We start from the raw sequence: 27,850 nt of genomic DNA on the forward strand, positions 1-27,850 counted from the left end.
TTGACATATCATATTTCATGCATCAGATTCAAGTGGGTTATGAACTCCCAATTTTACCCCAAATACAGATTGCAGAATCACTTCAGTTACACATCCACATTTTTACATAATGCCCTGTTAGTGACTGTTGTATCAGAATACAATAATGTCCATTTCTAAGAAGGCATTATGGAGAAAACAGGAGAAAACTTAGCCTGCAGTATTTGAGCCAGAAGAGAATGGTAAGGAGATTTGAGATTCGAAGTGTTTGAGGGCAGAACACACAAGTGAGTGTTTACAAGAGGATCCGAAGCTCAAACAGCAGGACACCAAACAGAGAGATGAGAGCTGGGGTGCGGAACAGAAGTTTGCAGCACACAATGTTTAGCTTTAGAGAAAACGGCTTCCCCCTTTTGCCTGCCTGAAACATTTTAGAATTCCTGTCTCCTTTCCAAATGTTAATGAAACACTGAATTTTAGTGGCTATTTCTAGACAGCAATATTTTGGCTTGACTTTTATTTTTTTCCCCCTCTAGAAAAAAAAATGAAAATATTCAATCAAGGCACAGATTTAAGTGTTTATTTAGTTAGTTTTATTAACACTGTTGCCTTCCCATATAATTTGATAGAATCTGAGTCACTGAAAGAAACTCCATAAAATAAGGGAATTTGTGATCATGACACTACAACATGACTCACTGGATCATTTTAAAAATTTGACTATCATGACAAAGGGTTGTTTTATCATGTAAATTTTACAAACTGAATATAAATACTCCCATGAGGGGCTTAAGAGTAGTAATGCAGATGTGCAATATCTGGGAACAACAAAAGCAGATATCGATATCGTGGCCATGAGTATGTTCTTTAGTTGGACTCTTTTTAGCTGCTTTAATATTGTTGTGCTTATTTTGGCATTTGAGCAACCTCTTGTTTTTAGCTACCTCTACTAAATACCATCAGAACAATCTGTGAAAAGATTTTTTTTTCCCTTTTGCATTGTGTGTTCACAAATAAGGACATTTATAGTCACCAAGCAATCATATTGCTTATTTATCAGGTACTTTGCTGGAGATGACATAATGTGTTAGTCAACTTCCCATTAAGGTGACAAAGTATCTAAGGTAATCAGTTTTAACGGAGAAAAGGTTTATTTTAAACCACACTTTTGGAGGAGTCTGTCCACCATTGCTTGACTCAGTTGCTTTGAGCCTGTGATGAGGCAGTCCATCATGGTGGGGAATGTGTGGCAGAGGAAGCTGCTCACCTCAAGTTGACCGGAAAACAACTAGAGACAGGAAGGAGATGACTCCTCCATATCCCATGCATCTAAAGGGCACATCCGGACACATGACCCCAGTGACCAACTCCTCCAAGACTTCCCCTTCAATGGCCCATTCCCAGAGACCTAGCTTCCTCCCATTGAGGCTCCACTTCTTAAATGGTTCTCAACCACCCACAGTGCTACAGGCTGGGGACTAAGCCTTCAATACACAAGGACATTTAAGACCAAAACCATAGGATAGAAGAAGTAGAAAATGTCGTGATACTCAGAGAACTCAACCAAGACCTACAACTGGAAAACACTGGCTCCAAATGCCAACTTTCTCCCAAAGTATAATTAGGGTATACCCTGTGTTTGTCAGTTTCACATCGCTGGGATCAAAATTACTAACATGAGTAACTTAGAGGTTACAAGTTCATTTTGGCTCACAGTTTCAGAGGTTCAGTTCATGTTCAGCTGACTCCATTGCTCTGGGCCCAAGGTGAGGAAGCACATCATGGCAGAAAGATCTAGCAGAGGGAAGCTTCTCAGGACATGACAGCCAGGAAGCAGAAAGAAGGGGGAAAGGCCTGCTGTGAAGATGTATGTACCCTTCCAAGGCATGCCCCAATGGCCCCTCTCTTCCAGCCATGCCCCACCTGCTTACAGTTACCACTCAGTCTATTCAAAGTAGAATGGGCTGATTAGATTACAGGGCTCATAATTTTGTCATTTCACCACTGATCATTCCTGAATTAGCATAGGAGCTTTTAGGGGACACCTCATATCCAAGCCATAACAAACCTATAATATTTGCCATGACTGAATGTTTTCCCCTCTGTGTAAGGAAAGCAAAAATACATGAAAGGAAAGAGCAATCCCAGTACCTCACTCAGAAACACTAAAGGAATACCACAGTCACATCCCAGGCTTAAGTTTTAGGGAATAAGCCATAATTAAATTGGATAGGGTTTTCAAGGGAGAATTTAAGACATAGTTAGGGAAATAAAAGTGTGAGAAGGAAAGCAATGTCTTAAGTGGTAATTTTAATCATAATTTAAGAAGCCGGTGGAATAAAGACATCAAATGGTTTTAGAAAAGTGGTTTAGGACTAAGGCCAAGTCCAATGCACTACCAATGAAGGTCCCCTCGAGCTGTATGAGTAACAGCTGGTCGTGTACAACACCCATGAAGAACAGACATGTCCTCCCAATAGTAGTTCTGCATTTTGCTGAAGAAAAGCTGAAATCATTAAGTTAAATAGATATCGGCATATTAGCTAATTCTTAAGGAACTATTTCTGGAGCAATGTAAATGAAGTCATGAGTCTATAAAACATTACATGAGAAAATTCTCACAAAAATCTTATAAACAATAAATGTTTTGGTCATGAATATATCAAAATTTATATATTATTTGAAATAACATGGTATGAAATTGAACATGAAGGACCAAACAAGGAATGTCTTTTAGAATATCTTGACAAAGCAGATGATAATAAATTCAAATATAAATGTATTATGCTAAATGAATCCCAACTTGACAGATATGATTTAAAGTAAATTTGTCAGTCTTGACTCAGAATTCAGGCTAGAAAAGGATAAAGAACATGTATTAAAAAGTGTTTCGTACTTGAAGGTAGTTGCTAAATTTAATATATGAATATATGTTAAACATGTATCAATATGAGGTTGTTAGCTTGTCAATGGAGAGAATTTTATATTCAAATAGTTTTGAGTTAAAATGGTTTTAGATATTTATATTCCTATCTAAGAATTTGAAACCGAGCATCAGATATCAAAAGGATATTATTAGAACTATCTGATCTCTCCAAAGTTAAATATGCCACATAGAATCAAAAGGACAAAAAAAACGAGAACAAATTTCCTTAGCACATAGATAACTGGTACAAAAGATTAGTCTTCAAAAAGTTAAGAGAAATGAAAACACAAGAAAATTTGTAAGATGATAAGTGAAAAAAAACTTTAAAACCACAGAGCTGATTTATTATATATGTTCTTACATATTTGGGTAAAAATCTACAAAGGCATCAGTTATGAATACAATACATATGATAAATACATTAGTTGTCAATACCTTACAATATAGATACTTGGAAAACACTTGAATAAAATGTCATTTCTAGTTTGTACTGTTCAATACAAGTACTTGATTTCTGCTCTCAGATCCTTTACATATCTATTTCCAGCTAATTCAGCTAACTTATAATTCTTTTCTTTGAATTTGAAAGAGAAACAATCTACAAAGTGTTAAAATCAGTAGACTCCAGTTCTGCAGCCACCCCTAATTAGATGTGACTTAAGAGAGGTCATTCTGGCTCTTGGAACTTTAGTTTCTTCTCTCTTCCCTAGTACTGGAGAAGAATATAAAACTGTTAAATTCTAGAAAATTCATGATTTTTATGTCATTCACCAACTACTTAGCTATGTACATACCATTTTGAATTATTTAGTATTCTTCTCAGCTGGATTTTAAGTGCCCTGGATACATTTCCCATTGTCTAGCACAGAGTTGGGTGATAAACTAGATATGTAAAGATACTTCTTGATGGACTGAAGAGTCACAGGAAAAATATTGGAGGCAAAGAAAAAGCTTATTCATATAACTTGAATATGCTCTGGTTTTGAATGGTCCTCTATCAGCAGTGTGAAATGAGATGGTTGAAGAGCTTGTTTGAAAATAAAGATTTTCATTATCAGTTTAAAATATACTATCTTCCAATTGTTATGTTACATTATCTATAACCTAGAAGATTTGTTCATGCATAATTTTTTATGCATCTGAAAGTAAAATGAGTTAATGTGTGACCTACCTACCGAAATAGCAAAAAGTCATTTTAAGACAGCCTGGGTAAAGTAGCGAACATTCAAAACCAGGTTCCAATTTATTTAGCTGGCATAACATCATGTGCTCTCATCAATTTCAGCAGTGTTATGTATATATTAGGAGGAAAAAAAAGTGTATTCCATAATCAGCTTCTTTCTTGGGCCTGATAAAAGGATTCCATCATCTTATTCTTTTAAAGTTCTTCCTTGGGGATGGGCTGTGTTCTGATGATTGTGATATCAGTTCAGGAGGCATCAGCTAGATATGGTATCAATGAACTTCAAGTTTGCAGAAATAGCTAATTGCAAAACATATTGAAAGTTCTAAGGAGTTTACTAGGGTCATCAGAAACATCTGGTATTTTTAAAAGGCTGCCTGAGTGCAGCAGGGGTTCTGTGGATTCATTAAGGAGGGGAAAAAATGATGAAGGCAAAATATGAGTGGAAACTAGTTCTTAACTGGTGAATCTGTTCTCTCTCATCTCATTTGCATCAACCAAATCACATTTAGCTGTGTTGAAGCTGTCTTACAGAGGCTACACTTATTTTTGAAGTTCAGTAAATAAAGGTTCTGTCTCTTTACAAATATTGCAAAAAGATTATGCTACACTAAAAAGTTGCATATTCACCTGTATTTTACAAAAAAAATTATGTAAGAATACATAGGAGCAGTATGGGATTGTTTTGCCACCAAATCAAGAAGTTTACGCATGATAAAGAAATGAGCAGTTTCATATATTATGGAGTCATAGGTTCACATTAACTGTTTACCATGGGCAGGGAACGATATTTATTCTGGCAAAGTGAGATGTATGTTTTTCTTAGTCACCTACTTTCTCTGCCCAGATAAAAACATAGGCCTCTTTTCCTGCAAGATGTCACAGAGGCCCAACCACTTTCCACCTCTGGGACCCTTTTACTCCCATATTCATTTTCTTTTCCAGCATCTCCCTATCTTATTCCTCCTATTTTCAAAATGCTTGGATATTTCCAGTCTTAAGAAATCCTGTACTTAACCCCGAGACCTTTCCTTCCTGAAAAGAAATCTTGAAGGAATTATCAGTCTTTACATAATTCATGCTCATTCTGGCTTCTCCCTCCTCCACTGTAGTAAAGTGGCATTTACATCTTCCATGGGCTGAGATGTTTCTCCAACTTGTGTGTAAGTTTTTATAGGGGAAAAAAGTGTCATGCTCCTTTTTTGTTTTGTCTAACATTTTATAAACACACAGAGAGAGAATTAATTAATTTTTCCATTGATCTTTAAAGGTCCAAATGAATGTATATAACTAGTATAATAAGCAAACAACTATCCATTACAATGAACTTCTCTGGCCTGGGAGATTTTCCCTGCCTACTAATCCATCTGCACTTTCCTTCTTCTACAGGTATTTATTGCTAATTCCTAGAAATCACAACCAAGAAACTATATTGTAAAAAATGTGGCATAGTAAACATATTCTGTATTTCTGGGAAGGCAATAGATGTGGCTCTTGATCTTAAGGAACTCACAAAGTCATAATGGAAACTAAAGAATGCAAAAAAATTTTAAATAATTTTAAGATGCAATGTTTAAAATCTCTTTTAAAACTGAGAGTACTATTATCTATAGAACCATAGCTAACATATAATAGCTAATGAGTAGCATGGATCTGAAGATGAAATAAACATGAAAATAATTAAAATCATAAAACTGTAAATATTTATAAACAACTTTTATGATCATGTTATATATATATATATATATATTTTTGACTACCTAGAATTAGATAGAGATATTTATATATCCTACTGTAGAATTTAAAGAAAAGAACTTGAATTAAACTAAAATTCAGAATTGACCAAATATTTACATAAAATAATTGATATTTGATATCTTTACTAAAAATTCTAAAAATATTTTCAGTTCAGTTAAATTATACTTTTAAGAAACAGAGTCTCAGAAGAGTTTAGCTTTTTTCCTTTTTCTATTTTTTAATTTTTTTGTGGGGAAAGGTACCAGGGATTGAATTCAAGGACTATCAACCACTGAGCCTCATCCTCGGTCCATTTTTGTATTTTATTTAGAGAAAGAATCTTACAGAGTTACTTAGCGCCTTGCTAAATTGCTAAGACTGGCTTTGAACTCATAGTAAATAAATAGACGGAGCTAAATGCTTCCATAGACTTGGCTGCATTTGAGTTACCTATTAGCAAACAATCATTTCAAGTCCAATTTTCGTCCATTTGTAGATATCAGATTATAATGTGCAAAATCTGTCTTTAAGAGTCTTTCTTTTGCTTAGCTACCATTAAGCCTACATTTATTTCCCCAACATCATTAGAGATTTCAGACCTTTTAGCACTGAAGAAAATTTGAAATGTAAAAGTGACACATAGGATTCCAAAGTCAGAAGAGACCACCAAGAACCCTCTTCTAGTTTGTGAACTGTGAGGTGGTGGATCTCTTTGATCACATACAACATAAGTGAGGATCCAAGGCAATTTTCCACACCTCTAGTGGTATGATAATGTTCTGCTTCCACAATTTTCTATACGACTACTAGAGTGATTTTTTTAAAAGTTATATTTAGTCATTTAATAGATGAATGGATTAAAAAACGTGTCATATATACACAATGGAATATTACTCAGCAGTAAAAGAGAATAAAATCATGGCATTTGCAGGTAAATGGATGGAGTTGGAGAAGATAATGCTAAGTGAAGTTAGCCAATCCCAAAATAACAAATGCTGAATGTTTTCTTTGATATAAGGAGGCTGATTCATAGTGGGATAGGGAGAGGGAACATGGGAGGAATAGACAAACCCTCGATAGGGCAGAGGGGTGGGAAGAGAAAGGAGACAGCATGGGGTTAGAAATGATGGTAGAATGAGACATTATTATTATAATGTAATGGACATTATTATCCAAAGTACATGTATGAACACACTAATTGGTATGAATATACTTTGTATGCAACAATAGATATGAAAAATTATGCTTTATATGTGTAATAAGAATTACTGCTGGGGCTGGGATTTTGGCTCAGCAGGAGAGTGCTCACTTAGCATGTGCAAGGCACTGGGTTCAATTCTCAGCACCACATAAAATAAAATAAAGATATTGTGTCCAACTACAACTAAAAAATAAATATTAAAAAAAGAATTAATGCATTCTTCTGTCACTTATAAATTTAAAAAAATAAATTTAAAAAACTACTAAAAACAAATACTGACATTTTAAAAACATATTTATTATAATAAAAATTGCTTTAAAAGCTGCTTGGAAAAAATAAATAAAAAAGTTATATTTAGTCATTCCTGGTCTCAAACTCCATCCCTTTCAACTTGGGTAATTCTAAATCCTCACCTAGAAAGTTCTCCATAATCTACCATGCCCTGCCCACCAACCTCTCTAACTTCACCAACAGCTTTCCTTCTTGATTATTCCAGTTAATAAAATAAAGAATTTTCTAATCATTAAACCTAAGTCATTAAAGAACAGGAGTTCATTCATGAGGGAGCAGGTTCTCCTTTCACCAGTCAGTAATTACTGAGCATCGGACCACATGTAAGGGACTTTTCTAAGATATAATCATCAGTGAACAGAGCAGAAATATCCTGTGCCACTTCTTCCTGCACTCTGGGGGGCCCATCTGCCTTAAAGGTTTTGCACTTTCTATTCTAATATCCTGCAATACTCTCCTCTGTAATAACATAAGACTCTGGCCCTCATTTTTTTTAAAGATTCTTTTCAAATATCACCATCTCAACAAGTTTTTATTAAACTCTATAAATTAGTACCCTCCCTGAATCACTACCACCTCTGTTTACCTTTCTTTAGAGCACCTACCACAGTGTAGCAATATTATGAACATATCCGTGCTTATGTTACATTATACACACATACCTAGTTCTATTAATTTGCCTCATTCAACTAAACAGAGACTCCATGAGGGCATAGTGTTCACATGCTTTGTTCATTCATGATTATATCCTAGAAAAGTCCCTTACATTTGGTTGGATGTTCAATAATTACTGATTGAATGAAAGGAGAATTTGCTACCTCATGAATGAACTCATTGTCCTTTTAAGACATGCTTTCTGGTGGGAAAATTCTTTGGTTTTTAATTCTTTTTTTTTTTTAATTCATTGCCATTTTCCTGACTATAGAATTGGTCCCAACTGCTGAGTTGTAAAAAAGAAGTCTAAACATCTTCTTTCACACCTCTTCCCCTACAAAATCTTTCAAATATTTGAAGACAGTTGCAAATCACCTCTGAGTAAATCCTACCAGTTCCTTTAGTTCTTCTCCCAATGTGAATTCAGATGACCTCACTAGTCACCTCTGTCCCCTCACTCTGGATGTATTCTAGCACTATTTTTCAAACTATAGGCCATGCCCTTACAATGGCTTATGAAATACATGCATTGGTTCAGTTTGTGGAGCTAGTGCTTTGTTGTGGCTATTGTGGTCATGTAGGTGAAGCCACTTAAGAATGTCAACCTTAGGCACCTAAAGTTACCTCTACTTACCTCAGACAGCTCATCTTCAAAATGAGGGTAAGGGTAGAATTATCTGCTCCAGAGGATCACTGTGAGAACTGAGGATTAATACACAAGCCCTCGACTTCTATCTCCAAAGCCTGCTGCTCTGTGAAGGGAGACAGGACATTGCCTTCAAAAGGAAGAGAGAGGGAGGGAAAAATAAAGATTGAGCTTTCTCACAGGCATCAAGATCTGGGCCATGCCTTACTTCCCCAGGCTCAGGTGGGAGGGAGAAAGAAAAAGAAAAGGAGGGGCAAAGGCGGGATGTCCTTTCAGCTCAAGAGGGGTGGCCAGTCCGTGTCACTGTGACACTGTACAAGTGGAGGACACCAACCATATGTAAAAAAGAAAGCATTCAGCGTTGAAAATAAAAAATTTTTGAACATTCTGCCATGAAGCCAGGTGGAAAATGTCACACACAGTCTCAAGCACTTAGTTCCCTTGCCACTCAACATTACAGATGATATCCATCTAGGTCCCAATGCAGGACTTGTAAAGGGAAAAAATATCAATTGAATGCAGTTACATTGTCCCTAATGGCTTTTAAAGCAATGAACTCAAGTTTATAGAGTTCAGTTACATGAAGTTGCATGTTAAATAATTTTTCACTTTCAGGCTGGTTTTGAAGAAGCCTCACCATCCCACTTGATTGTAAACAGCTTTCAAACTCCTAAATGTACTAAATAACAGTCGCTACACTATTTTTACATGAAGTTACAACAGTCAGAGAGCTCTGTGAGAGGTTAACAGAGGCACTAGTTTTCCACTTGAGCTGAGGATTTTAGATTAACTCTGGTGGAATCCCTGGAGATAGTGCCCCTTTCAAGGCCACCAAGCCATGTTTTGAACTGAATTAGGACACAACTTTTCTAAGAACCAGCACTCTTGGGAAAAGAAACAAGAAAAATCTCTCCCTTTTGCCAAGAGATTTACAACCTACTGATGAGAAAATATGCCAGAGTGCTCTCTGTGGGCTCAAAACCCAACCATTCCAATGTTGGATTTCATGCTTTCAAGAGCAGCTCACACAGAAATTCCAGAATTATTATTTTTAATGCCATTTTCCTAAAGTCCTGGTTGACCTTTTCCTTTGTATTTAATACTTTTTTATTATGAAATAGTGAAGAATTAATTTGATCACTTGTGTTCTGGCATCATTGCGCATAATTCTTCCATTAGATCACAGAGCTTGAGTGTTTTAGGATTCTTCCCTGCGTTGTTCTGATGACCTCCTAACTGGCTATTTATTTTCTGTAAACTACACACTGCTAGATTAATCATCTGCTAATCCCACTTTAGTGGACCAATCCTTCAGTGATTTCCTTTTACTGAATGAAAATATACCAGATCTTTAATGTTTTACTTGCTAGCATCAAACAACCACATCTCTCACTATCTTCTCCTTCCTTTTACATTAGATCAATTTCTGAAACATGAATTTAATGTTTTAATTTGTGTTGCTTTTTTTCGCCTAATCCTTCTTCCACATTTCCCTAATTTTGTCTTTGTTTTAAATGCTACAGATCTTTCTAATGTCACTTATTCCAGGAACATGACTTTGCCACTGATTCCTCAAGTCTCCTTTCCTCTGGACCTCCCAGAATTTTACTTGCTCCTCTAATGTAAACATTTTATGTATTACTACAGGTGTACAGCAGGAACCTCATCTTGCATGAGTTGACGCCCTTCACTGTGGCTAACACAGTTCCTGTAATGTAATATATTTCCTGTCCAATAAATAAATGAACATAGCTTTTGTACATTTGAGTATTAGACAATTAAACAGCCTAAAAGAAAAAAAAAAAAAAAACAAAACAACAAGCACCACCAAAATTTGTGTTGATAGTTTTTTAACTAGTTCCCTAACACCTGGGACAGAACAACACTTAATAAATCTTTCCTGACAACAAACAAACAAAAAAGCAAACAAAAACAAATAGAAAAAAAAAACAACATTAAAAATTTGCAACTCTACTCAGTTGCCTTTTACAGAATTACCAAAAATAGTGTGTTCAAAAGAAAGAAATTCAGATATTAGTCATTATTATGTCATTTAAGTAGAAGGAAAATCATTTTTCAAAAGCCTTCACAAGCAACTTTCTAAGTTTTCTTCATATGGAAATACAAACCTTGTGATCTGCCTTTTGAAGGCACCAGGATATGTCTGGAGCATTTTCTATTTATCCTTTTTCAAGATAACTTGGATTCACATCTTTTTATAACCATCTCAGCTTACCAGTAAACATTTTTGTAGATAATACAATGACCACTGGCACAAAAGGGAAAAGAAAAACAAAATAGGAAAAAGGAAAGAAGGTGGAGTTTCAATACTTAGATTTCTTTCAGGTTTTTGAGGATGCTCATCTTATCCAAAGCAATCAAAGGCTCTATCCATTGTGCTACCAAGTAATTTCTCCCCAACATTCTTTATTATTTGGTAATATATTTTCCAAGGTTGTAGTATTTATGCTCAGAAAAAAATCATTTCCTTTTATTGAAAAATTATGTACAACAAATTGTAACTGTAACCTAATCTACAAGGTTTAATGTAGGCAGCTTTGATTTACTGTCCCATTCATAATCTGCTCATGATTGGCCTCCCTGGAAGCAACCCACTCCCTTGTCTAAGTGATACTGAGGTGTTTGTTTTTAATCTGTCCAAAATCATCCTATGGACAAATGCATTATTGAAGAATTATATCTTAATTTATTTTCATGCAGTGCTTTTGATGGGCATTTGCATTAACACAATATGATTATGCTTTTTTACACTACTATCTATTCAAATCAGAAATTACCTGCACATACAGTCTCAGATGGTGGTCAAAAATTGTACAAAGAAGTAAGAATAGGACTCCTTAATATCACACAGCCCTGCTGCTCATCAGTGAGGCTTTTTCTGTTCTAATGCTTTTGTCATGTATATGAAAGTCATTATGTAGTTTAGAAAACAGAAGATGAACTGAAAGAGGAAGATCAGGGACCTAGGATGCATTAATATTCCACCAGCATCAAAGATATTTCCCTCGAGGGGCTCCTACAGGCCACGCTGTTATTACACTGCCTATCCATTATCTTGTGCTGTTCTTGGTATTAAGACAATAATGGAGAGAATAGGATTATGTGCAGATGATAGGAAATGTGAAGGCAATTCAGCAAGATAGGAAATGAATGGAGACATGATTCTTTCATCGAAGCCAGGGATGGTTTAGCATAGGGTAAGAGAGAAGATAAATGAAGCAAAATGAAATCTTTACAGGTTAGCAGGGCTAAAATGAGTGTTTTCATATAATCCTATGAGTTTAACCTTCTTGATAGAAAATGCTGTGGCATCTTTTTCTAAAATCTAGGAAGATGTGCCTTAGGAGATGATCTGTTTTTGTTCTAAAATTTCACTTGTTGGAAAAGCTGTCCTGTGCTCGCATGGTCAGAAGGTGGCCTTAAGGAGTGGCATAACCTTTTAATTCACTCACATTGCTGAGACTTTCTGGCTATTAGATACTTAAGATTCTGCCGTGGAAAAGACAAGCCTAGAAACTCTCCTGACCCATCCCTTACCAAACAATGCCCAGCAATCAAGGAGAGCAGTAAACAGAGCACCTGGCAAGAGGGTTCTTTTATTAAAAAAAAAAAAAATGCTTAATCTGGTTTCTCAGAGTCCCATTTCTTTTGACACTAACCCTTCCTGTCCTCACACACCCACAAACACAATCATCCAGACAGACTTTGAAAAAAAGGAAAGAAAAGCCTGACTTTTTAAAAAGATCACCTATATTGGATGCCCAAGGCTAAAGTAACTCAAAGGCTGGCATTTCATGATGATGGTGGAGAAACGAGAGGGGCAGACTGTGTCATTTAGAGATCGCCAGGGCACTGGCATAAATAGATGTTTCTGTTTATATATAAAAGAACATTTAATTAGATGAGGGCACATTCATCTACCAACAATATGACAGGACCAGAGAGAGTGCTTTCTGTGTTCACATTCTCTGCTTACTCTTCAAACACTGCATTTGATCCTGATTTAAATTGGATAGAAATTCAACCAAACTGAGATCAACAATATAATAACATCTTCTAACTCAAAGAGTTACCAAGGGGAATTGAAGCAAAAGTATTAGAGAAAATCAAGGTGTAGGTGCACTCTATCTATAAGCTTGTCTAAGGATGTGAAACTGGGATATCCAGGCTGCATATTTAAGGCAGATTCATATGTACTGCCTAGAATTGCACCACAGCAGACACAACCTAGCCCTACAGGCACTCTTTCTAAACAGGTCTGAGGAAAAAAAAATATATATATATATATATATATATAGATATAGATATAGATATATATGAATTTTTATCCAAACCATGGTCCTGCTCTCTCTCTCTCTCTATCTATATAAAAAGCATATATAAAGAGAAAATGTAATCAAGACCTTGGACAGCATATAGACCTTTTCTTTCCCTTCCCCCAGCCCTTTCTGGGCTCTTTGACTCTCCTTTCTGGTTTTAAAAATGGCTCCATACTGCTCTCTGCTGCTGGCTTATAATTTTCTACTTGGAAAACTCAGAGCAATTCCTGTATATAAAGTCTTGATTGGAGCTCATACCTAATATAGCTGTCTTCTGATTAGGCACACACTTGCTCAGTTGTTCACAGATTTGGGGCTGCCAAATTCAGATTCCTGACTACATTTTTGTTCTTTCAGATTATCTGAATTCTTTGACCTTATGAAGATGTTAATTCTAGTTTCAAGAATCATTTATAGTTATAAGATTGCTCTCTTAAGTGTTACTGAGAAGCCCACTGTAGATTCTTATCTCTCAAAAAGTGAGATGGAAAGAAGACATGTGACGACTAGTGTGGTCACTAGTTAATATCACTCTTAAAAATCCATGTCACAATTCAAGTAAGAAAATTAATTCAATTTCAAGTAAGAAAATTAATAAAGTAGTACAAGTAGTACATATATGATAGAGCTTAGCGTAAGATTTACATTCGATTGATATACAAAGGAATCAAATCCAAGCAACTGAAGACGAGATCAAGAGTTTTAGCTTAGGAAAAAAATAATCTCAGCAAAAATATATTTTAAACACTAACAGTATTCAAAGTGTATTTTCCTCTCCTTTGAAAACATAAGAATGGAAAAGGAGTGATTTTTTTGATTATTTGCTTTACTATAAAAATACCTGAATGCTAGTACTTTACCAAAAAACCATATTATCTTATGGAACTAATAAATTCAAGCACACTTGAATTTCCACTTCTGGAAATAAAGATGACAATGAAAAACAGTCAGCAGCCATAACTGGAAGTTGCAACAGGACCTCAGGATTTAGTCCAAGAGCACATAGTCAACTATGCAGTCTGCTTGATGATAGGACCTTGCTATATTCCGTGTCATTATTTTGAATCATACCACCAGGGCATACAACCTTATTACCCTGTTCAACAGAAACATAAAAGAAGGAAATGAAAAGTATGGTAGGGCGGGGGTGCGCTATGTGAAATGCGTGGATGTCGGTTCCCAGGGCCTTTGCCCCTGGAATTCCTCATAACCTACAGGGATGCTGTTGTATAGACATCCCCACAGAGTCAGGGTGGACTCCTACTTCAAGTCTGGTTTGGACTGGGGACTGAAAGCCTTTCAACACATGGAGAGGATTTGAAAAGGTTCATGTCTCACCCATTGAGGCTCTCTATGGAGTGCAGGGTGGCTCAAAAGCAGTTTGAAAAACATCTTGACAGAGCAAGAAAAAGAGGGTGGCTTGGAGTCTTCATGATGTTAAGGGGAGAGTCAGGCTAAAGGTTCACACACATTTGAATCTCCTGCCAGTGACAAAAGAGGGAACGCCTGGGCTTCTTTCCAACTTGCTCAGAGGTAGAGCAGAAGGGGAACAAGGGAGCCATGACACTGAAAGCTGTCGCAGTCAAATACAAGAAAAGTGAAGTCAGAGCCTTTATAACACCGGCCTTCATCATCAGCCATTCTAATTCAGTTATTTGGGTGATGATGATAAGCTCTCCAAACACCATCTAGTCAATACTAAAGACAGATAACTCTCTGAACTGAAACTGGGCAGAGAATCCCTAAAAGTTATTAAGAATCACTTCACACTTTTTTCTAGGCACTGAAGGCTTCACACCCTAGCTTTTGAAGTCAGAAACAAACAGAAAGAGGAAGAAAGAACAGATTTTGTTTTAGGAACACCTTTATCCAAGTGATTTTATCCAGAATGCAGGTGTTAAAGTGCCTGGTTCTGTTCCAGCTGAGATTGATGAATAATATCCTGGGGCCTGTCCTTAAGGAGTTTTAAAAAATCCTGGCAGAGATATTGGTAATGCACATGACAGAAGGACCACAGTTGTTAAGTCTATCCTGGAGGTTGAAGAAATCAAATTAAGAAGGCAAATCTCCAATGATGAATAGAAGAATACTAGGAAAAGAAGAAAGCAAAAGGAATTGAGGGAAAAAAGGGTAAAATAATAAAGGTATAAAATGCTTCAGCACTGTCAGGTAGCCACGTCAGGTAGGTATTGTAGTCAATACCACTAATGCATGCAAAGAAGGTCCAAGCAAGAAGCAATGGACCCGTAATGAAAGTACTTGGACTTTATTCAGTAATTCAGAATCTTCCTGCTTCCTTGATCATACATTCCTAGCAGTAAAAAAAAAAAGTTGATTATTAACCCCCAATAGAGATACATAAATTTCCTGAATTATTTACACATACTAGTATCATGCACAAATAGCTAAAAACATGTTAACTTTAGGACAAGTTCATCATTAATGCTATTTCTCAGTTCATTGTACTCAAGTATGTGGCTGTTACTAAGATATAAACAATAGCGATTATTCCATTAAGTCAAAAATAATCATTTGAAAACAGAAAATAAAAAAGGGAACTAAAGATTCAAAATGGAAGATTAAGATTGCGTGTGTGTGTGTGTGTGTGTGTGTGTTTAATTCCCCTAGAAATTTATATAGGTATGAGCAAACTATCTTCTTTGACACAGAAATGAAAATCTGCCTTCTTCCTCTGAGTAGATAGAGTTCTGGCAAGGCTTTTAATTTATACAATTTAGGAAACCCTCTTTATGAAAAATGATACCAAAAACATTTTGCCAATTTTACACTTTATGATAATGTAATACTTTGGTAGTATTCTAAAGCAATCTTAGATTGCATTGAAAGTAATTCATTCATTTGAGGAAGTATACAACTTATGCTTACTAAATTCGTAGTAAATCCATTTCTCCTTCTGCCTTTATCCTAAACTCTCTGGAGTGGTGACCAGCTGCTCCTAACTAGGTCACTCCATTTGAATTTACATGGAAGTTTTCTTTCATAGGGTCTAGATCAAATTCATAGTGAAAAATTTTCTGTCACCAAAAGACTAAACTAAAACACAGAAATAACTATCCGATAAAAAATATGGAGACTCTTCACTTTGGGAACTATTTCACTTGTATTTCCTCAGGATTAAAAATGAAAATATTGGAGATGGAATGAGCAACAGGTATAAGAATGTCGATGTAAGCTTTAGAGAGATACTGTAGCATTGCACAGTATATTTGGGATCTAATGTTTTATTAAAAAACTACTTAGGAGCTATTTTCCAATTGTTTACAAATAATGAATGTGTTTGGTAAATAAAATATATTATTTAATTTTCAAATAAATATTTTCTGCCAAATTTATGCACTGGCTCCATGCAATATGTTCAGTAGTATTTGAGGCCAAGCTCCTTAGCGAGAGATTTTGGCAACTAGTTCACTCCATCTAAAATAATCCCAAAGCAGGGAAACTTTTCAGTTTAGGAAGGAACGTACAACATGTTATAAATTGCTATTTAAAAGCAAAGCACGCTGCATCTGACCATGAATACATCAAAGTCTATATAATACACTTTTTAATTTTTCTTTTCACTCCACACTTCTACCACCTGAGTGATGCCGCAAAGAAATTTCTACATTAGTGTGCATTATGTTTAAATAGATGGCAAATGTCAGATTTTTTATTTTATAGTTTTTTTACAGAAACCACTAAAAATTGTTATTTAACCAAATGTCCATATTATCAATTATAATTCTTTTCCTATATGGCACCAATTACCAAGAGGCTTAAGCAAACACAAACACAGACTTCATTATGTGAAAGATTATTTTACATTGAGCTCCGACATGCCATCCAGTGAATTATTGTAAAATTATTCACACCTTCTGAGTTGAAAGCTGGAGATACAGGACACGGATTATTATTACACCTAAGTGTGAATTATCCTTGGGCAAATTGGAAACAAGTTTTATTTATACTATAATTACTAACATGCACTCTTAAGCACTAACAAGAGTCTGAGACAACTGTCTTTGGGACTTATTGAGGGAAAGGAGAATGAGAGATTTCATGGTTCCATTTTTACCCAGGGGCCAAGAGTGTCCACCAGGAAATAAAAACTGTTGTGAGTGCATGCTAATGCGCATTGCTAGCATCCGGCCTGTTCACTAATGAAAATGATGTCACCAATCAATAGAAAACCTGTTTTATGGAAAACTAGTTTTCTATTGATCAAAGGGGTTACAACCTTTTGGGGCTATTTTGATTTGACAAAGTATTCCAATGGCTTTATTTTTACATAGGAACAAAAGGCCTTGTAAATGTAGTTGCCACCCTCCAAATCTCCCCCCCAAATCCCCCTGCTATTTTATAAAATTGCCTGTAAGATTACCTCTTTCCTGTTTTTTGTTCCTGTCTTTATCTTCACTTTCTTCTATTTTATTTTCATCTTTTTAAAACATCATACATCATCTCTAATGCTCCTTAAGATTTTCTCTTTTCATGCCACATTTTAAGCACCTTATTTCCATCTTGCTGGGCGCACATATTCTAATTGATTCCAGTCCCCACCCCCACACTGCAGTTAGATCTAACAATCTAGAGAAGCTTTTTTATCTTCTACCAACTCAGCTTTTCAACAGACGTGTCAGTGACTGACAGCAAGGACTGCTGAGGGTGCTACTGAATCAGCAGAACCACCATAAGATGAATAAGCTATGGAAAGGCCAAATGTAGAAGAGTAGGGAAGCTGGAGCAGTGGCTACACTAAATCACAGCAAAATAAATAAAGTGGAGTTTTCCAATTTCTACATAGTCATAGCTACAAACTTCAGTGACATATTTTATTAGAATCATTCACTTCAAATACTAATCTGTATTATTTTACAACAAAATTAATCCAACCTGTTATACTACTTTAAACTTGTAAGTGTATGCCTTTAAAAATTGTCTGAATGCCCTCTGCAGATTAATCTTATTTCAGCTTCATGATTTGTCTTGTATATGTTTCAGCAGAATGTTCAGAAGAAAAAATATAGTATTGATTTAAGGTGAAAGAATCTTCTTGAAAATCCTTTGTCTGTTCAAGTGATGAAACAAGATGTCACGAACTTCACTTATTCATGACAAATTAAATGTGGCAGAGCACTTCTAGGGAATAAATAGCAAGAGTTTCCTGTTTACCTTTGTCCCTAGTCTAGCTATGGGGCTATTTGAGATACTAGTATATTTTCTATAACAAAGCCACACACAGATTCTTGTATGCACAGGTGACAGAAGGAATACTCAAGAAGTTTTGATAAATACCCTGATCTACTATCACCACTAAAGACAGCAGAGAAAGCTCTAAAGACATTGTCATCTAAGTTCATATTAGATCCTAAAATTCATGGAGACAGCACCTATTTATTGAAAAAAAAAAAGTCTAATATAGGCATGGTTTTAAGTATTTTAAATACATAAGCTAATGTAATATTACAACATGCCATATCAGTTAAATGTTATTATTCCCATATTATAAATGAGGAAACTCAGACTCAGCAAGATTAATTAATACACTTGAATTAGAATGAACAGTAAATAATGGAACAAGAATACAAGACAAAGTTCCAATGACATTCTATTAATATCTATTGGATTAGAAATATTATCTAGTTTAAAGCCAATTTAAACTTTCTTATCTTGAAATTTAATCTTAGAATCTGTGTCAGATTGGATTACTCTTGAGAAATTGGTCCCGTCAGATTTCTCTGGCCAAATCATGAAGTGCTACCAAACAGCTCTTTGCCTGCCACCCAGGAGATGTGGCTCTTCCTTAACCAACTCAGACTAACCGATGTGTCAGCAATGACCAGTGGCCTCAGTTTTGGCATGTGAAATCAGAAGCAGATTTGCCTCCAGGAACAAGATTTTCATTTTAAGTCTCATTTTCCTATCATCTAAGCTTTTGCCTATGAACTGTTCAACAAGGAGCTCATTTTAGCCTCGACTTCAGTGTGCAATGCAGGCGCTATCCAGAGAAAACCAACCAACCATATGGGAAGCAGAGATGACTCCTGCTGAGGAGGAGAAGATCTTCAAAAGGTCTGTGTGACCAAGAGAACAAAAGATGGATTATTTAAAGAGCAAATGAACTAAAGAAAAAGTCCTTGGGTTTTCACATATTGCTTGGATCCTTACATTCTACCAATAGTTTGCTACTCATCATTAAGGTTCTACATTTTAACCTATAAAACTATCTTAGAAATCAAAAAGGAAACAATGGACAACAAAATTTTAATGGACAAGAGAAATGAGTTAATTCACCAAAAGAAAAATACAAGAATGATTGATAAGAAAAATATTGCTTGGCTGATGACTAAAGGAATGTAAATTCAAACAAAGACGCAGCGTTTATTGCTTTTCAGACTGAAAAAAAGAGACAGCTCTCATTGGTGGTCATATGTTTTTAACCTAAATAAGCACACCCTTTTTTGAAGGTAACTGGACAGTTGTGACATCAATTTCTCTTGCTGTTGAACTTAAGAAAATAATTGGACACAAACTTAAATGAGCATATATACATATGCTCAACTAGCATTGCTTTTTTTTTTTTAAAAAAAAAAAGACTCTGATGTCCAACAGTTGGTATTAGCTGAATACATGTTGGAACTTCTATAGCTATAAACAATCATGTAGACTGCATACACATATATACATAGAAAGATCACCCAAGGAACCATTTGGTAGAAATCATTTTCCAAAAATATTCATGTATAATATCTTTAAAAATAAATATGCACCAGGGTGTGGTGGTGCATGCTTGTAATCCCAGTGGATCAGGAAGCTGAGGCAGGAGGATCTTAGGTTCAAGGCCAGCCTCAGCAATTTAGTGAAGCCCTGAGCAACTTAGAGAGGACCTGTCTCTAAATAAAATTATTTAAAAAGGGGTGGGGATGTGGTTCAGTGGTTAAGTGCCCTTGGTTTCAATCCCCAGTACCAAATAAATAAATAAATAAATATGTATACTAAATAAATATATACACAAAGAAATGGATATATATTTACACATATAGAATGATTTGTCCAAATGTTTCAGTGATAATTACTGAAGCATGAGATTATTCGTGATATCTCCTTCCCTCTTTTAGTTTATCTGCACAATCTAAAGTTTATATAATAATTATCTATGAGATATATAATAAAGTATTTTACTAAACATATCAAATTCAGATTAAATTATGAAGTTATATGCATGTAAAAGGTTATGATGTGCGTAGTTAGAATTAAACAGTAATTTAACAACAGAAATTCATACAAAAGATTTTCCACAACGAAATCTTTATGCTTTATTCTAATTTTTCAAAGAAAGAAATTTTTTTCCATAAGCAAGAGATGTAAACAAGTATCTAAAAGCAATTTTCATCAATCACTGGAAGAAAAGGTGAATCATAAATAATCCATATCCTTAAAATCTAATCAGATTCAGACACTCCAGACACATGAATTCAATTAACTTATATGGAAGGCCTCCTCTTTATTGTACACTCTTGTGAAATTTACTTAAAGCTCCTACTGTTTTAAGAAGTATTATTACTTTGAATTTCTAAATGAGAAAAATAATGGCCATATCAAAGTAACTTTTTGGTTGATTTGTTTGCTTGTTTGCACTGCTGGATATTAAACCCAGGGTTTCCACATGATGAACAAGTGCTGTACCACTGAGCTATATCCCTAGACCTCACAGTAACTATTGAATTTGTAGTATCAAATATTATGGAGGCTGTTTAACACCACTGCCTCAGAGGTTTATCAGAATGATCTCTGAACACACTTAAAGCCACAGATTTCTAGGCACCTACTTCAGATATGCTCTGAATCTCCAAGGCCAACTCAATGATTAAATAAATATATGAATCACTAGGTTATATAACTTGGCTATTCTATTCTTTTTTTTTTTTTTTCTGGTGCTGGGGATTAAACTCAGGGCCTTGTACGTGCAAGGCGAGCAATCTACCAACTGAGCTATATCCCCACTCCCTTGGCTATTCTTTTAAAGACTTAAGATATAGGGAGATGCAAGTTAATATGTGCAATTTTGAAATTATGTAGGATGAATAATGGTAAACATCTATTGTACAACAGGAATACAATAATAGTGTTTTTTTATTGTATATTGAAAAATTTCAGAGATTGGATTTTATTTCACCACACATACACATATGGACACACAAGAGATAACTATGAGATGATGGATGTGTTACTTTGCTTCATTATAGTATTCATTTCACTATGTATATGTATATCAAAACATCATGTTTTATGCCTTAAATATATACAATAAAATATAAATTTTAAAAATAAAGGTTAATAATAAATTAATAGTTAATAATAAATCTTAAAAATAAAAGTTACACACAGATCTGTAATTCCAGCTTCTTCGGAGGCTGAGGCAAGAGGATTATAAGTTTGAGGCCAACTTAGGCAATTTGGAGAGCCCTATCTCCAAATTAAAAATAGAAATAAGTTGGGGATACAGCTCATGATAAAACATCCCTGAATTTAATCCACCATACTGAGAAATAAAGTAAAAGTTTAAAAATACTTAAGGTACAAATCTCTTTCATTTGAGATATTTTCCTCTCCTGAGATACTGGTACCTTTAAGATCTTTAAGGAACCGTGCGTGGTCTTTAAAACTGTCAAGAGTGACTTGAGCTCTGTGTCCTGACCTTTAGCAGGTCCTGCATATTCCAGCACACAAAAAAACTTTAATTTGCTAAGAAACATTAGATGCCATTATCATTCAGGGTTTAGTACATATTACTCTGAGAGTAGGATTTGTAAGTCTTAAACATAGGCAGTAGAATTTGGCACAATAAAACAGCATTTTCCAGTTGGACCACGAGTCCATATTCTTCTTTTTGTGTTTCAATTTATAGTTCTAGAGAAATGCATGAATTAGGAGAAAATTCACAACTCTTGCATCTAGTAGCTCAGGAATAATTTGCAATATTAAGTAATTCTTATTACACTTAAATGTAGATTGATAGATACAGATAGACATAGCATCTAAAATTTTTCACTTTCATCGTTTTGAAAGTGTTTTATCAAAGTAAAAGTCTTAATTTCCTTAAAATGCCAGATTGATGTTAACATTTAAATATTTAAACATATAATGAATAGACCATGTATCTTGCTAGAGGATCCACAAAGATTAGAATTGTATTTGCTTTTAGCCAATGTACAATGTGAATATATTATGCTTCCATTGTAGGTAACTTAACCTGATTTTCTGATGATCTCTCTTAGTGAAATCAGGGCTATAAGACCAAACTTTCCATGCAATGATTTTCTCTCTTATCTTTCCTGACTATTCAAACTATTTTTTGGCAATCATTTGTTTATTAATTGATACATTGAGCTAATGATCTATAGTATTATTGAATGCAATGTATTTGTATAAACAAATTATACCTTTTTTTAAAATGAATTAGCATAGAAGGATAGAAGAGGGAAGGCAGGAAGGATATAAAATGAAAGAAGCTACTAAGAAAGGTATGCGCAGGTAATTATAAATTGATAGAACACAGATATGCAGTGCTTTTGGTCTTCAATTTTAATTCATGTTCTACTGAATTGCATTTTTGATGTGTGTTTATAGATTCATATCATCGTCAAAACATATGCTCAATATACAAGTTATTTTTTCAGACATATTAAAATATCAATTTAAAAATGTTAATTATATTTAAAAAGTATCCCTTTAAAGACCTATTAAACATTCATTTGTTTTAGGATTATTGTTACTATAAATATCAATTGTTGTTTTGTATCATATACAGGCAGTCCTATCTTTCAACTATTTTATTTTTATATGATTGCAAATTCATTCACTAATTGATTCATTCAACAAAATATTTATTAAGAACTTATGGTACTTAGAATGCAACAATGAACAATAAAAGACCATAATTCCTGTTCTTATTTATATTATTTCCTAGGGAGATACCTATATTAAGAACAACATTTAAAAAGCAAGTACACACAGTATATTAGAGTACACATAGAAGGTTAGAACTGTGGACAAAAGAAAAGCAGATGAAGGCAAAGAGGAGCGAGAGAGGAGTTAGCCAAGTAGGAATTGCAAATTTAAATAGGATGGTCAAGTAGACTGTACTGACAAGGAAAGAGCTTTTTAAAAAGGCTTGATGGAGACGATGCAATTAGTCAAAGGGCTATCTGGGAGAAGAGACTCTGGGCAGAGGTGAGGGTCAGTGGCAAAGGAAAGAATGGGTTGGAGCTCAATAGCAGTAGAGTAAGGAACATTTGTAATTCACCTTCCTGAATCAAATTGAATTCTTTGTTAAAGAGCTGATCAATGATGATGTTTGTTTATAGTATGGTATTGCTTTCTGACTCACAGCCTTTAGGCAAACATAGGGGGAGAATATTTGCAACATTGCATGTCTGTGGTCATGAATATCATTTTTCTAGAAGCCAGTGGATAGCTGGGTTCCATGCCCTTGCCTATCCAGCCCAGCCTCAGCACCACTAGCTGCCACTCTGCTGTTCCAACCTTCCTAAGGTCTTCATTGTCCTTGTTTTTCTGCATGTAGTAGGAAGCAGAGCAAAGAAGTCTTCTATATTTGTGGAGAGGTTTATGATACACTGAAAAGAGTTTAAAAGTCTCTTCTATAATCCCAGCATCTTAGGGGGCTGAGGAAGGAGGATCACAAGTTCGAGACTACAGCTAGCCACTGTCTCAAAATAAAATAAAATGGGTTAGGGAATGTTCCTCAGTGGCAGAGTGCTTTTTTTAGCATGTGTGGAACCCTGGATTCCATCCCCAGTGCAGCAAACAAGAAAAAAAAAAAATCTATTCACCTACATGATTCAGGAAGTAAGACTCCTGGAAAAGACTTCTAAAAATCAGAGCTGACTCCAGTTTTTCCAACACAACCTCTATGGATTTTCCACGTTCAGTGAGTGCTATTGTAGGAAGTTCAGGATCAGGGGTTCCCAAAACCTAGTAAAAGTTTTTCTCCATTTTGTTGTTTGGAACCAAAGGAGAGATGTCAAAAATGCAACTTTGGATACCATATGTGCTGTGGATCTCTGGGAACAGAGCATCACCTTAGAACTTGAAAGTCCACTTTGCAATTTTAGGTTATATCAATATTCAAATAAAACTTCATATATACATTTGCAAAGTTGGGAGACAGACCTTCAATTTTGACTCTTACAACGTTCTCTTGCTTATTCCCATGCTAGCACAATTTCTGTACTTATTCTTCTCCCTCCTCTCTACCCTTTCCTTGCTTGTTGCTTATGCTATGAAAAGTTTTAGACTGGATGTCAGTGGACCAATTTATGGTTTCATTTATGAAACCAATTTATGGTCATAAATTTATTTCTTAATCTCATACAAATCACTTAACTTCTCTGAACCTTTGTTCCTTCAGACCTTTAAGATGAATGTTAATGACTTCCTCACTAAATTGTTTTGAGTACTACCTGAGAATTACAGAATAGTGCTTTGAGAATGGTTACATCCATGTGTAAGAGTAACCATTTAACTAAAGACGTAGGTTTTAGCAAAGTACAATGTGATGCTGGACTTCTCCCTGGAAACTAGTTTAAGTAGCATTATTAATTGCTACTAGATGACTATCTGGCTCCTAGAAAATGCTTGGATTCGGGTACTTTTTGTAGAGACCAAAAGACCAATGAAGATAGGCTGTCAAAAACTGGATACCCGTGAACAAGCACCATATTGAAATACCCCACAGATGTGGAGCACCTTGGAGTTAGTTCTCACTGTGTGTGACTGCTGTGGGAAATCCTGTATCCTTTCTCTCTGAGTCCTTTCTCTCTGAGATGCAAAACCTTGATGATCAGAAAGAAAACAGCTGGTCTTCTAAAGTTGTGTACTACTTTTGTGTGTTCACCTCATATTTAAAACACTGTTGTTTAAAGCCAGGCCTGGTGGGGAATGCCTGTAATTCCAGAAACTCAGGAGTCTAAGGGAAGGTAGTAGGATATCAAGTTCAAGGCCCGCATGAGCAACTTACAGGAACTCTAGCTCAACATTTAAAAAAAAATGTTAAGAGTGCAGATCAGTTTTAGAGCGCCCCCCAAACCCATTCCAATCCCTAGTACCAAATAAATAAATAAATAAAACTATTGTTTAGAAGTTGTATTTCTCTCTTCCTTTCTCATTTCACTGCTACCTCTGGATATAGAAATCATGTAGTAAAACAGCTTCTAGTGAAGAATCTGAATTTAACATCAGTGTTATAAAATCAGAATAAAAGAGAAAATGTCACTAATTAATAGCATTTCCCTGCAACATCATTTTGAATTCCTCTTGGATTTATTTAAAAATAATTTTCATCTGGATTGCACCTGTGAAGAAGGCTTTTTCAGTGGGAGTTTTGCTTCCTCTGCCCAGCAAGACCTGTGGAAGCTCACTGGTATTTCACATCTCAAGGCCAGACATGTGCAAATCTCTACTCATGATAAAAAGAATGAAATGTCCACAAAGGTACTAGGCTCCATCTAGTGAAAACCTAGTGACTGTGAGAAAGAGAACATCATTGAATTTACAGACTTTTGTTTTTATCTTTCTTTCTTTCTTCTTCAGATAAATATAGCTTCTGTTTGAGGACAGTGGAGGAAATGAAGAGAATATTGAGGGTGGGGGGTGGGAGAAGGGGAGGAAGGGTTAGGGGTGTATCGGAGCCAGAGGATAATCTCAGGAAATATGCCTTTTGAGTCAGACTAGGTTGATAAACCTCCAAGCTTTCTGGGTTGGGGGTGGGGATGCAGAGATGCAGAAAGAAAGAAAAACAGCTCTTTTGCCTTGAGAATTACAAAACCTGAGGCTCTCAAGTGAAAAACTAATGAGTGAATCAAGTGAAATGCATGATTACATCCTCTAAAGCTTTGAACTGAGGGCAGTTTTTATTAAATCACAAATGAGATTATTGCCCATCCCCAAGCAAAGAGTAGGGTAGTGGAGTGCTTGTCCCTGAAGGAAAGCAAAGCCAATACAGTCAGTATTTGGTAAGAACTGACTCTGGTTGTCTACTTTCCAAAAACAGTATCAGTACTTTAGAAATCCCCAGTGTAGAGTGAATCATCTTTCATTAAAAAAAAAAGTATATAGTTGTTTAGGCTTGCAGGTACCACATGACCTCTTGGGTAAAGGTAATTTGTTAATATCTTTTGACTCCAGAGCCCTCTCCTATTTCCATTATATAGGGATCTGTTTATGTTTGTTATATATACATAGGTACATAGAATCAAATATAAATATAAAAAAATGCTTTGAAAGGACAAAGCCATCTGTAGCATGTCAATTCTAAAATAGTGTCTCAGAAAACATCATCCAGAGGCAAGCTACATCAGAATTATCCGGAAATGCCTTACTAAAAGGAGAATTTTCAGGTGGCTGCAGATCAATTGAATCAGAATTTCTGTCATCAGTCCTAGTTTGTGCCTGGGTGGGGCCAAGGGGCATTTTTCAATCAAACTAGTTTATCCTTATGTGCATTAAAGTTTGTGAATCACTGCTCTAACTATGCCTTGGGATCTAATTGTAGTCTAAGAAGATGTGTGCAAATTGGTGCATATTTATTGAGCACTCTATTAACTTTTATAGGTGACAAAATTAGATATTCTGACATAGAATGTGGCAGCTACAGGAAGAGTAGAATGTGTACATCTCAGAAAAGAATGCCTGTGCTTTAGTGTAGACACTGCAGTAATTGAGTCTGTGTATATAATCCAGCCATTCCATTTTCAGTTATCACTGCACCTGAGAAATGAAGGGATTGGGCATGGATTCACTCACAATGTGCTGGTCTGAAACTATCTGGGCAAAGAAATCACATAAAATAATTTTCTGAAGTTAAAATGTCTCCGCTCTATAGCTGGATGCTTTGCTATCTCTTTGCACTTATTAAATACCTCCTGTATGCAAAGTCTGCTCAGGGAAAGTTTGTGATTATTATCCTAATAGGCATGAATCATAATATTTTCTTTGGGTAAATTTATGCTCAAATCAGATTCTGGCTGTGGAAATGCATGAGCAGTAAAAAAATAAACTTTGACCTTGGTTTGGTAGAAGAGAAAGCTGCAACTACCTGAAGGATAATTAGTGATTATCTTTAAATTGTTGTACTTTCCATTTTATTGGTGATAACAATGAGATATATGTTGATTAATGCATGTGTAGATGAATGGCTGCACCCATTATTCCCAAATATTTTCAACAATAGAATTTAGACACTATAATTATCACATCTGAAAAATTCGCAAGCAAAAAGAAATTGTATTGTGATAATTTGACAATAAGTCAATTTATACACATGTAGACATATATATTTCATAAAATATAAGAAAATTATGTGTTAAGTATTCATGTTAAGTGATTTCATTTTTCAATTACACAATAAAGGAAAAAATGAGAAAAAATGTGAAAAATCTAGATCAATGAAAGTTCAGGGCAAAATGTCCAATCACACACAACTTTTAATCATGATAATTTTGCTCCCTTTTGCTTCATGCAAAATTGCCTACAAACTTTTGTGAGTTAAAAAGGAGAAAATTGGTAATCTTTTGGGGGAGGATATCACCATGGCAAATGATTGTAAGAGTAAAACTGATAAATAAGAGAAAGCAGGGGAAAGAGCCATACCGGCTCTTTCAGCATTTTTTTTTTAATTTATTTTTTTTATTGGTTGTTCAAAACATTATAAAGCTATTGACATATCATATTTCATACATTAGATTCAAGTTGGTTATGAACTCCCAATTTTACCCCAAATACAGATTGCAGAATCACATCGGTTACACATCCACATTTTTACATAATGCCCTATTAGTAACTGTTGTATTCTGCTACCTTTCCTATCCTCTAC

At 35.2% G+C, this 27,850-nt stretch overlaps 1 long non-coding RNA gene across 1 annotated transcript; it reads right to left on the reverse strand.

Moving 5' to 3' along the window:
- Positions 1-27,850, reverse strand: LOC125620138. The gene is made up of 2 exons (XR_007351723.1): positions 27,800-27,850; positions 1-114 (listed from the first exon to the last, which is right to left on the reverse strand). It is a non-coding gene; the product is annotated as an uncharacterized LOC125620138 (long non-coding RNA).

Source organism: Marmota marmota, unplaced genomic scaffold, assembly GCF_001458135.2.
Source record: "Marmota marmota marmota unplaced genomic scaffold, marMar, whole genome shotgun sequence".
Taxonomy (NCBI): domain Eukaryota; kingdom Metazoa; phylum Chordata; class Mammalia; order Rodentia; family Sciuridae; genus Marmota; species Marmota marmota.